The sequence below is a fragment of the Varroa jacobsoni genome, unplaced genomic scaffold (assembly GCF_002532875.2).
Source record: "Varroa jacobsoni isolate VJ856 unplaced genomic scaffold, vjacob_1.0 scaffold_367, whole genome shotgun sequence".
Taxonomy (NCBI): Eukaryota; Metazoa; Arthropoda; class Arachnida; order Mesostigmata; family Varroidae; genus Varroa; species Varroa jacobsoni.
In genome coordinates, this window is record NW_019213269.1 from 98,007 (window position 1) to 109,448 (window position 11,442).

General features: G+C 39.4%; 1 protein-coding gene across 1 annotated transcript in view; it reads left to right on the plus strand.

The window, feature by feature from the left end:
- Window positions 1-11,442, plus strand: part of LOC111259779 (gamma-aminobutyric acid receptor subunit alpha-6) — a 52,709-nt gene that overhangs the window by 16,842 nt on the left and 24,425 nt on the right. The gene's annotated exons all lie outside the window — the stretch shown is intronic.

An 11,442-nucleotide genomic window follows, 5' to 3' on the forward strand; every position in this document is an offset into this window, starting at 1 on the left:
TGAACGGGCTAACTATGGTAAGTTAATGGTCTAGATAGATAAAACGACTAAAAGTTGGCCTGCCGTTAAATTTCATCCATTCGCATCTTCTCAATTGCTGCAATGAAATCATTCTCACGAGAGACTCTATGCAGGCATGCTGCCATGTCACCGATGGGTATTAAACATACAATTCCTTAACCGCCTTTCGAGACAAGAAACCTTGGATCTTACTTACTGTTTTTATAAATGATTTTGTGTTCCGAATCTTACCGCTCTGTCAAAAACACCTGGTAAAACCAGACTGGACAGTGACTTATTTTAGTTATTTTTAATAGAACCCGGGGCCGACAGTTTGACATTTGCTTATCACACAAGACACTATTGACAAATGCTAAAGCGTGTAGGAAACCCTGCATTAGTATGTTTTTATTATTATTATTGCATTATTATTTTTAGCTATACAGATCTATTTCTTCTTTTAGTAAAGGCAGAACCTATTTCGAGCGTTCTATTTAAGCAGAACGTCGTTCTGCTTCCATTCGATTCGAATCGAAACCTAGAACCTACCCTGTACTGCGGTGCAATCAACAACAAGCGAAGAAAAAGCAGTATTACATCATCTTCCATGAATTTCAGGTAACTACTTAGACTAATATTTTTTCCAGTGGTAGATTTTCAAAAGATAGTTTTGAACTAGGAACGAAATTAATCAACTCTGCCTGAGAACGGGCGTCGTAGGCGTTACGCGATATTGATGCAATTGCGAACATGAAGTTCTAAACATACGCTGTTTTAGTTATTTCACAGTAAGTTCAAGTTAAGGTCAACAATTATTTATTCCTAGGAAAGCAAGACCGGCTGACTAAAGGGGTCTTAGAAAAACGCTATAGCTTCTAAGTCCATTTAGTTCTTGTTGAATAGAATAGCTTTTCCGAGCGCTTTTGTTTCCCTTCTAACATCGAGACCTGTGTGAGAACAGAGGCCGTCGTTTCGAAACGATCAAATCGATATTTATTGTACATGTCTTTTTTTTTGCCCTAGTGAAGTAAGAGTTTGTGTTCATTCGAAAAAGTACAGGGGCAAACAGATGTCTTATTCACCATTTGAACTTTAACTGAAGTGAAATTTAACTTATCAATTTGCATGTCAAATGCGGACAGTAATATGATAAGAAAGGTGTTAATAAAATACTTGTCAGGTACACCTATGTAAAGTCAGGCTGTTTCTGCCAAAGTATGTTGCCGCCTAGGAGTGCGTAGGAATGCTTGTAGCCGGTACGTGTCGCATGTCTAAATGAAAACTCAGGCTGAGGAAGCGCCTGTGTCAACAAAATGAAAAAAGCGTCACTCACTCCTGTTACCATATGATAGACAAGTGACGAAGGCTCATTGTGTACAGGCAAAAAAAGGCTTCGCAGCTAAGGTACTTGCTTGTACACAAAAATCAGTCTAACCCGGCTGTTTGTACGGTGGTAAGCCCAGGATGTACTTGGAGTGCGTACTTTTAACGTCAGCCGATTTTGAACAGAACTGTACCTGCTTTGTGCTTGCAGTTTACAATTAGTGCTATAGGAGCCGCCACCGAGGTATACACACGGTAGCTGCTTGCGACAGCGGTACAACGTTCTTTTAGCTCAAGTTAAAAAAATATCCTAACACTACGGCGAATACTTAGAACATTAAGAACATCATATAGTCAGCTAGGAATATCGCTTACAAGGTACACCTATTTTACTTTACTTTCTAAACAAATTTTGTAGAATATTATCGATGAGTCGGGCTTTCTAGCTTACTGTTGAAGCCTTGAAGCTGCTGGTGAACTTCAGAATCGATGCGCTGTGTATGGTTTCAAAAATAGTTAGAAACAACTGTTGTGAAGTTTTGTTTGGGCCAAAGCATACCAAGGATATAGCCGAACATTGAAATGTTCGGCTACTATTTTTTGTCATTACCCAAGACATTGATTTCTGCCAACCATATATATATATATATATATATATTTATATATATATATATAGCATTGAAATCACGGCATATGATCCAGCAAGAACACGAGTTGCTTGGACGGCTTCACACTTAGAGAAGTGATTGAGCGTAGACGCCACCATTGAGGCAGCTGGAGTACAGCTGTTGTATATGCTATACGTTGCATCTTTTACCCCGCTACAATAATGGGTAGCATTAGACAAAATTACTGTTGTCCCGGCGACACACTTTTCCCTCGCTTTTTTGAAATTTGAAAGATTTTTATAACAGATATTTTATTTTTCAATGCAACATCGGGTAAATAAGCGAAGAAAAGCAACAGTTTCACACATCATTATAATTCAGGCAAAGGTTTTAGATGCAGTCACCTATCTGTCCAAGCCCACATAGCCAGGTGCATTTAAAGCATATATCTACGCATTGAAATATGGCCAACATTTGGCACCGTCCACTCTTATCAAATGATAACTCGGTATGCTTAAAGCGTAAAGATCATTAAAGAAACATTTGTTGAAAATCGTAACTAAACGCCTCAACAATGAGGCATCAATGCTAAATGGATAGATTGTATTTCGAAAACGTTCCTATCTTATAAAGTCAAAAATTTAACATTGTAAATGCCAATACCATATAGAGCCATATTTACTGTTGGATCACCACAGTCAATGTGTCAACTTCGAATGATACCAAGATTATACAAAATTATAAGATCATCTTACTCTCGTTTGGAAATTCTTTGTAGGCTCAATTTTTCTTAACTTTATATACTAAAGCCTAAATTTAATGTCGAGTACTCTTTTAGTTCCTCAACTGCAGGAGGCCTAGTTGTACACATTCACAGTTGAAAACTCAGATGAAGCAGTGGCGTACGAATTTGTACATGTATCCGATAAGAATAAGGCCTCTTAATAAATTACTTGGGCCTTTCGAATACGCGATGGCAGGTGATACCGTTTCTTGATATACTCGAACGAGAAAGTGACCCTAGAGTTTGCACTGGCCGTTCCTGGGCCGTCCGTGACATTCTCGTAGAGCGAACATTTAAAGTTCATACATCGAAACTAATGGTACAGCAAGCTAAGACGAAGCTCTTTTCGATGACCGAGCGAAGCGGGTCAAACCACGATACCAAGTTGTGCCGGATATGCGGCGCTATCTTTCGGTCAAGGTAGACGCAGCATAGTTGACGGAACAGAAGAAACGGATCAGACATTTGTCCAGCTACATAAAAAGTAGAGCACAGAAGAACTGTGCTGAATGCGTGAAGGTGATCCGAAAGTCTAGGCACTCCTTATAATTCATAAACCGATGTATCGGAACTAGGGGAAGTGGTAAGTAAACCAGCTGCCATTATTGTTGTCACTAAGCTTTGATGTTCATACCATTGAGTGAACATGTCTTGAGACAAATAACAGAATACCATCGTTGTACGTTACTTTTTTTGCACGGACGTTGATTGCGGCCGAAAAATTATTTACGATACATAAGCAGATGTTTATTCAGTTTATCAGATGTTTATTTGATCCCTTTGTCCTAGCACCTAACTTCTTAAACGTCGGTGGTGCTTCTATCGTAACGCGTATAAGCTATCCGACTATGCAATATATGTGTTACAAGACAATACTTAATTTTGCCATGTTTGTGATCGACAATGTTGCAACTCTAACATGTAAAACGAATATCTGTTAGAGAGGCACAAGATTATGAATTTCGCTGTCAGCATGATGACCAAGATCTAACTGTACAAAAAGTTTTCCTTTAGGTGAAAAGCGTTTTAATCCTTCTAAGAAAATAATGTGTTAAATGTTAGTGATTTAAGTTTGTTGCATCTTATCATATACGGCAATATGGAAAAGGTAAATATAAATCAAACGTTACTTCAAGTTATATATTTTCGAGTATATAAACGATATTGGGATTCAGTAAAATTTTAAGTCTAAATGATATAAGAACCTATATACATACGTGCCTAATACGTGACACGATACGAGGAGAGCTAGCGAAAGTCCGAAGGCAACACGCAGGCTTTGCTTGTATATAATGCTCTAATATGCTACCGCTATTTTACTAATGTCAGTCCGGAAGAGATAGATTGAAAATGCATCGATCTTTGAGTTTGGGTTATGGGAAACGGTACGTCTCGCTGCCAGGTATCCGTGCGCATATGACGGGAATAAACGCCCCAGGACCACGTCCGCTCCTTCCCAACTTTAAACACATTATCGGCAACAGGCGTTTGCTTGGCTGCAAATGTTCAATTCAAAGACGCACACCGATTCTGGGGATCTCCGCTTTCACCAATAAGCATCAGCTTCACCCGTCTCTAAAGTAGCTAAATAAAAGGAAATTCTGTACAGAATATGGCATAATGATTTTTTAACATAATGTAACAACTTTTACAATATATGCATGCATGCGTAATGTTGACTATATAAGCAGTGACTTGTATAGGAACGGATCATTTTGAAGACGCTGTAAAGTTCTTCAATCAGTCATCTCGTGGCCTGATTTGATATTAACACGGCACGCACCAACGAATCATAGCTATAGCGAATGAACTATTTCGGGTAACACTGAAGATTAATTCGGACAAATGGTATTACACGAATGGCAAACCGTACTCTCTGTCCTTGCGAGTAAATGCAGTGAGCAAAGTTCAAGAGGGAATAACACAAAAAACAGATCGAAAGCTATTCGATAACTGCGAATTACGTGTACGGTGTTAGGACCGTGGAGTAGTCGAGAACAGCATAGGAAAGGTGTACGCGCTTCTTAATTAAGGCGGTACCTCCTGTGATAGAAAGACAATAGGTCTTTTTGTTTTTGTTAATGGAACGTTTGCAGAACTTTTTGATAGGAGCTGTTTCCCGTACGTGTGTCGATATTACTTGGCACGGCTCTGAGTGTTCCTATCACAACCTTGTTTCAGGTAGGAGCAACGGCTATGGTTACTGGGGTCGCTCGCCACTTTGCCTATGCGCTTATTTACCAGTTCCAAGATGATATTTTGAAGATATGAGCAGTAAGTCGGTGGCGTCAACTCGAAGCCACTTTTGTTGCGGTAAATGAAGAATGACTACTGAACCATTTTCTCAATTGTTCGAAAAATTAAGGTGAAATGTGTAGCTATACTGGAGTTGCCAGTATCTCTTCGGGTAAATTGAAATTAAACCCAATCTGGCACAAGCAAAACGAGAAACCACAATATCTACTTCTAGGGGAATCGAACTATTCTAATTCACTTATTATGATCACTGACGCCCGCGCTAATATTTTAGTAGGCGGAGTGATATCGTAAATGATATGTGACGAGGACGTAGCAACTTGCCTACAAAAGTGTTTCTTCCCGATACGTCGAGCAACGCGCCATTTTGTCCGAGCTCCATGAACTTCGTTCGCCTGCCCGTCTTGCGCACTTGTAATTATGAATCCATTCGTTGTTGTGGATAATCTTGACAGCGTAGATATGTGGTTGTCCTTCCTAGAGGCACAAGGCGCGTGCCTAGCTTGCGCCTTGGCAGCTTATATCCTTGTGTTTTGGCTATTACGGCACAGATCTGGGATGAAATAGCTCCATGATGTGGATTTCGTTATTAGGAGAATCTGAAGGGCAGGACTTCACGTTTGATGTATAACGTATTCAGCCTTCGCTAAGCATTGGATAAAAATTAACTTTTCTCATGCGTAATGGATCAACGAATTGATACGGCTATTATGCTTTAGTGAGTAACAGTTCAGAAGAATCAAAGGCATGATTCCTGTATTTGTATATATGGTATGATATTATATAGCTCCAGTAACACATCTGAGCAATTTGTTTGTGTATACCTTAGTATATACACTTATACATATAACGCTATCGAAGCTGTAGATCGGCCATAACACTGCATTATGTGACGGAACTGTTACTTCGGGTTTCAGCAATTGCTGTTCCGACGATTTTTTTACCTAAATAATCATAGTGTGCAAAATATGCTTAACGAGTATGCTGTTTCAGGTGTTTTGTTAAATGGAAAATAATAATAATAATAATATTAAAATACTTTTCTAAAAACAAATCTTCACAGTTGCCACAAATATTAGCCAATCATCCTAGAATGCTATCATATATTATTGGACGGTTAGCAGTCAGAAATCCTTCAGCTTACGAGGTTTTCTTCAAATTAGTCTAGTTAACAGTACTTACTACATACGTGTTTATATACGAGCTTGCAGTTTGGCTTCAATGAGCCTATACGTCTGGATCTAACAGCATTTATTAGAAAAAGTTATGATTATTTTAGGTGCTCTCTCAACTGTGCAACAAAAAAAGCAATGAAAAAAAGCTTTATCACTTGTTGCAAAACTGCAAGAGGGTTGTACTATAAAGTTTTTTATCCTCTTGTAAAAATGCAACCAGGAGAAAGAAGATATTTCTGTTTTATAGGCCAAGGGGGACCATGTAATGTAAGTTTCCGTGGGGCCTTAATAGACAACTTGCGAACGTGGCAAGGCTTCTTCTAATGCCGCTTCCAGCTGTCAGATGCGTGATTCCATGGTACGTCGTCGAGCATATTTGTACACAGCAAAGCAAAAATGAGGTACGGTCAATAGAGAAACGTTCATCCACAACAAAAACAACAAGCAAGAAAGAAGGCCTTAGACCTAGCCTCATTTCGACTAAACGTTCGTGTTGCCGGAAGGACACGCCGACAAGTGACGTCAAGAAACAGAATCGTTGATCTATCATTCTAGCGAGGGTTTGTTAGCTTTTAAGGAGGTGCTTACATGACGTTCGAATTCATATGCCTTTGTGCATCTCGCTCTAATGACATAGGATTTCACACGGCCTTCTCAGGCCAGTTTTGTAGCAAACTGTGCTAAAGAACTCTATAGCTGTTTGTCGTATATCTGTGAGCCGAACACAAAAATCAAACAACTTTTTATGATTTCGATAAAGCCACATAGTCATATAGGCAGCCAACCTTGCTGTCTGGGTACTCAATAAGTTGGTTTTTGTAAAGGTACATACGATTTAAGTATGGAGATACTCTGAAACGCAATATAACTAGCGTGGTGGTGCAATATAATAAACTCTTTGTTGCGGTGGCGTGCTGCTTTTTGTTCGTAATTCTCAAAGAATTAATCTTAATTGGTATCTCCAGTCCATCAACGTACAAGCTCATTACTGTAGGTACATTAAATGCTTTAGCATTTATAAAAAAGGATTGGGCAAATCTTTATTGGTACCAAATAAAAGACTGTCATTAGCTTAGCGAAGCCCAATTTATCGTTGACAGAGGACACTAATCAAAACTGCAACCCCAGAACTTGGAGGAATTAAAGAAAGTGCATTACAAAAACGGAAGCAATTGGAGGAGAAAATAATGGGAACTAGCGTGTGAATATAACGATTAGCGACCTTTGCCAATAAACATGACGCCCTCAGGACCCTTGATATAAACCGCTATGACTAGCAACGAAAAAGCGACCCAGGTTCCTTGTGCTGATCCGAAATGAACGGACGGATACGAGGTGGATGCTTGACGGTTTCTGGCCGCAGGGAACGGGCGACGAGCCGATGTGCACGTGTCGGAAAAGCGAAGTGTCTCAGGTGAAATCAACCGGCTGGCTTGCGTATTGTTGTCTGGTCACCAGCGCGATATTAAAGTAAAATAATTGTAAGGCAGGGGCATGATCGGAAATTGCCTAATATAAGGGATGTGTGCTACAATGTGATGTCGATGTAAGCAGCGATTTCCCGAGCTAAATAAGGTGGCAATGATCTATCTGTGAACTTACTAAACTTCGTCGTGAGTCTTTTGCGGTCAAGCTGTGCGTCTGCCGGCAAGCGGCGTTTGTGAAAATAGCAAATCTGGGCGGGTAAACAAAGTATGAATACCGTTAGCGCATAGATATTATGGCGTAAGAGGTGTACGAGTTACAAAGCACAGAGTCGACTAATAGAAAGGTATAAATAAGCCTAGACATACAGAGATATTTACGCAGCTGTTTGCTGGAAGTGTTTTTCGGTTGCTGTTGCAGTATCGAGGGCATAACGCGAAGGAAAGGAAAGAGCTATGATGGCTGTACTGTCGTGACTATTTTTGAGTCTTCGTTGTGGATCAGTGCGGCTCACTCGGGGCCCGTCGAACTGAGATGATGCCGATCTAGGCCAGATTCAAGGTGTCAACAAAGTTGTATTTAAAATCCAAGAACGTGCGGGGACGCATCAATCTTTCCATGTCGGCGTAATCGGGAAGAAGGAGGTCTTTAATGCTGTCTCTGATTAAACCTACCTCTCTTCCATTGAGTTAGAGTCGCGTTGGCATAGGCAAATTTGTATGACAAAAAGATGAGTGCGCCAAGCTTACGCTAGCGCTAATTGGACAACTCCGAAAGCGAGCCAAGTTGCCCGATTGATTCTGCAAGAGGACTGTGACTGCTCACGTAATTTATCACGGCTGGAAGCTTGCAGACGAAGAATAGCAATAGACTTGAAGCAAGCGAACAGACTTGTACAGCGGGTTGTATCGATAACGGGGTGAAACGAAACGCAATGGGTGATATAACAAGGGTTCTTTATAAAGAAGAAGCGCCAAAAAATGCAAAGACAAAAAAGAACAAACACCGCGCACGGTGCGCGCAAGGAGAAAGTTAACACGAAAGATCACAAAACAGGAAACTGATTTATGTGATCATCCGAGCGTTTAGCTGTAGTTTCGGAACAAACTGAAGATAAAATCCCAGATTTAACAAGATTTCAGTTCGACAGTTCTTGTACAAGCCATGTTTGCTCAAAGGTCTAGCTCTGACCGCACAAATATTTAATAGAAAAGCATCTGTTTAAAAAATCCGCTTTTTAAGAGTGGCTGATAGCTTTGTCTCAGTAACGTCCGACACAACTCCGTCAACGCGAGCTGCTGATTTCACAGCGAGTGCAAAAATTCTTCCGTCGTTCAGTACGATGCCATCACATATCATACATCCGCAAGACGTAAAATCGGTATCGACACGCTGTTGTTTTATCATTTGATCCCGAGCGGTTCCATATTGTCCTTTTTTATCGCGTTCTCTTTTTGTGTGTCGAGTCCTTTCCCCCATCCTTTCAAAGGACATTGCTCCGATTCACATGAAATGTCTGGCAAGCTTTCGCAATTAAAGGAACATTCATTGGAATTAGACTGTTATGAAGGGTGACGGGACGAGCTATCATATATCAGGTGTCGCTCGTACATAAAAAAATTTCAAATGCGGTGTTAATTTGCGTCCAATTAACATCTGTCGTTAAATAGTAAAAATAGGGGTGCAGAATCGGCGAAAGAGGCTCATCCGTGTATCGAAAATTGGATGGTGCTTCCCACTTAGTCTAGGAAAATCCGACAGGAAAACTGGGGTAGATATGTGCTAGCTCGAAACGAGCAGGCTTGGGTTTTCAGAGCCGTTGGAGTGATCGAACAGATCAAAGGTCTGTCCATGCGAGGGAAAAGTGTTAACTAAGTACCGGCAGTTAGTATAAACGAAGCCCTCACTAACTAATGCGTGTATAGGCGCAGGAACAGCAATAGTCATATTGTAACAGTTGAACGAATGTGAGCTAAAGTTGGACTAAATCTCTGATCGAATTGAATGTTTGATTAGGAAAAGCGCCTATTGAGTTGAAAACACTGGAACAGTTAGTACGATACGGTTTTTTCTTGTGAGTGCATCTCTGATCCCAGTGACAGGGTCTCTCTAAATGATATACTCGCACAATGGGGATTTGCTTTAATAGTTATATCGTTCTATTTTTATCTTGTCACTGTCGAATAATTTGATTAAAAATATGACAGTATAGATTGACGATAGTTTTGACCCCTTCGCCCAATACGACTCACGTTCAACGTTCGCTGTTATCCATAGGCAGGACTTCAGTCACTGAATGATACAGTATAAGTTAGACTGAAATGTTCCACGAAACATAACTTAGTGTTTGAGCATCATTGAAATAATCTTATACCAAAACACGCTTGTGCTCCACATGCTTAAAGTGTCCGTACATAAGTTCATACATGCCGCGCAGAAAAACTATATATATATATATATATATGGATAGCCATCGTTCATCATGGCGTAGATTCGAGCGTAGTATACAGGTTGCGTCGGTCCATTTAAACACAGTACGCATGTGTTTATCTGTCCGAACCTTTTAACCTTTACCCTGCCTGTAATGTATTACCACTTCGATCAGGTTGCCCAGTGTTTCCAAAAAGCTCACGTCTAGAATTTTTCGTGACGGCGAAACTCTTCCATCGAAAAGCTAGCAACGAATGCAGTAAATATTGATATGTATGTAAAAAGTATGTATTATTCTTGGATGTACAATTAATTAGAACTCTAATCACTCGTAAAAAATGTTTTATGTCCTGTCATAACGAAGTGTCGCATTTTATGGTGGTTGAGTTTAGGCAACATAAATTCTGGGTCCGAGATGTTTTCTATTATGGAAGTGCTTTAGGATGTTAAATGAAGGCTGATCTGATAAATAAGAAAAATATCCCGTGCAATGAGAAAATGTACACGATTTCCACGAACGAACGATAAGTACCCTCACTGATTTATTTCTGTGCACTTATAATTCTTGTCTCGATAAATAACCTAAATTCTCACCTGATTTTTATCCTCATCATCGTACGACCTTTATTCAAGAAAAAAAAATAACAATAAATCACAGTATCTGTTATTATTCAAGTACACCATTTGATAAACGGCTAATCCTTTACCTATACAAAAATAGTAAGGCTGGTACCAGAAAAAGTGTTAATTCACAAAGATCTAACCTATATGTATCCTAGTTTTCTTTCACCAAACGCGTTCATTATTTACAAAACACACTATTAATACTTACGTCCTAAGACGAATTACAATTTTTTTTAATCAAATCTAAACATTTCCTGGCGAAGTTTGTATTTACGTAACGATTGCTATTACGTTTCCGTTCATCTGCCAGTAAAGTTGTAGTTTTTGCCTTCTTCTGCCGGAAACCGTTGAACCTTGCCTTTTTGTTGCGTGGCTGATTCGTAGATTCAATTTAAATATACACTGTGATCAGCTTCAGAATTAAAAGTTCCATGCAAGCTCATAGCAACAAAGGCGGCCATCATTGTGATACACTAACCCTGGTTATGAAGATAATGTTTGCGTCATCCACTGCTTCTCAATATCGAATGAAAAAATCTAAGTAGCTTTAAAAGCTTACAATCTTGTTGTGTATTTACGTCTGTAAATATATAGAAAATATTACTTTTGGGCCATTTTTAATCAATTTTATCTACCTCAAATTTAAACAGCTTACCGTACTAAACGAAATTTCATATACATAGTGTTTTTATAGACCAATATACAAAATAGGGTGCACGAGATATGTTCTGATTTTTGTGTTGAAACCCTATTATATATTGGCTTTTCCGAGTGAAATTTAATTTATATTGTCACCATTCATAGAGAAAAAGTTCAC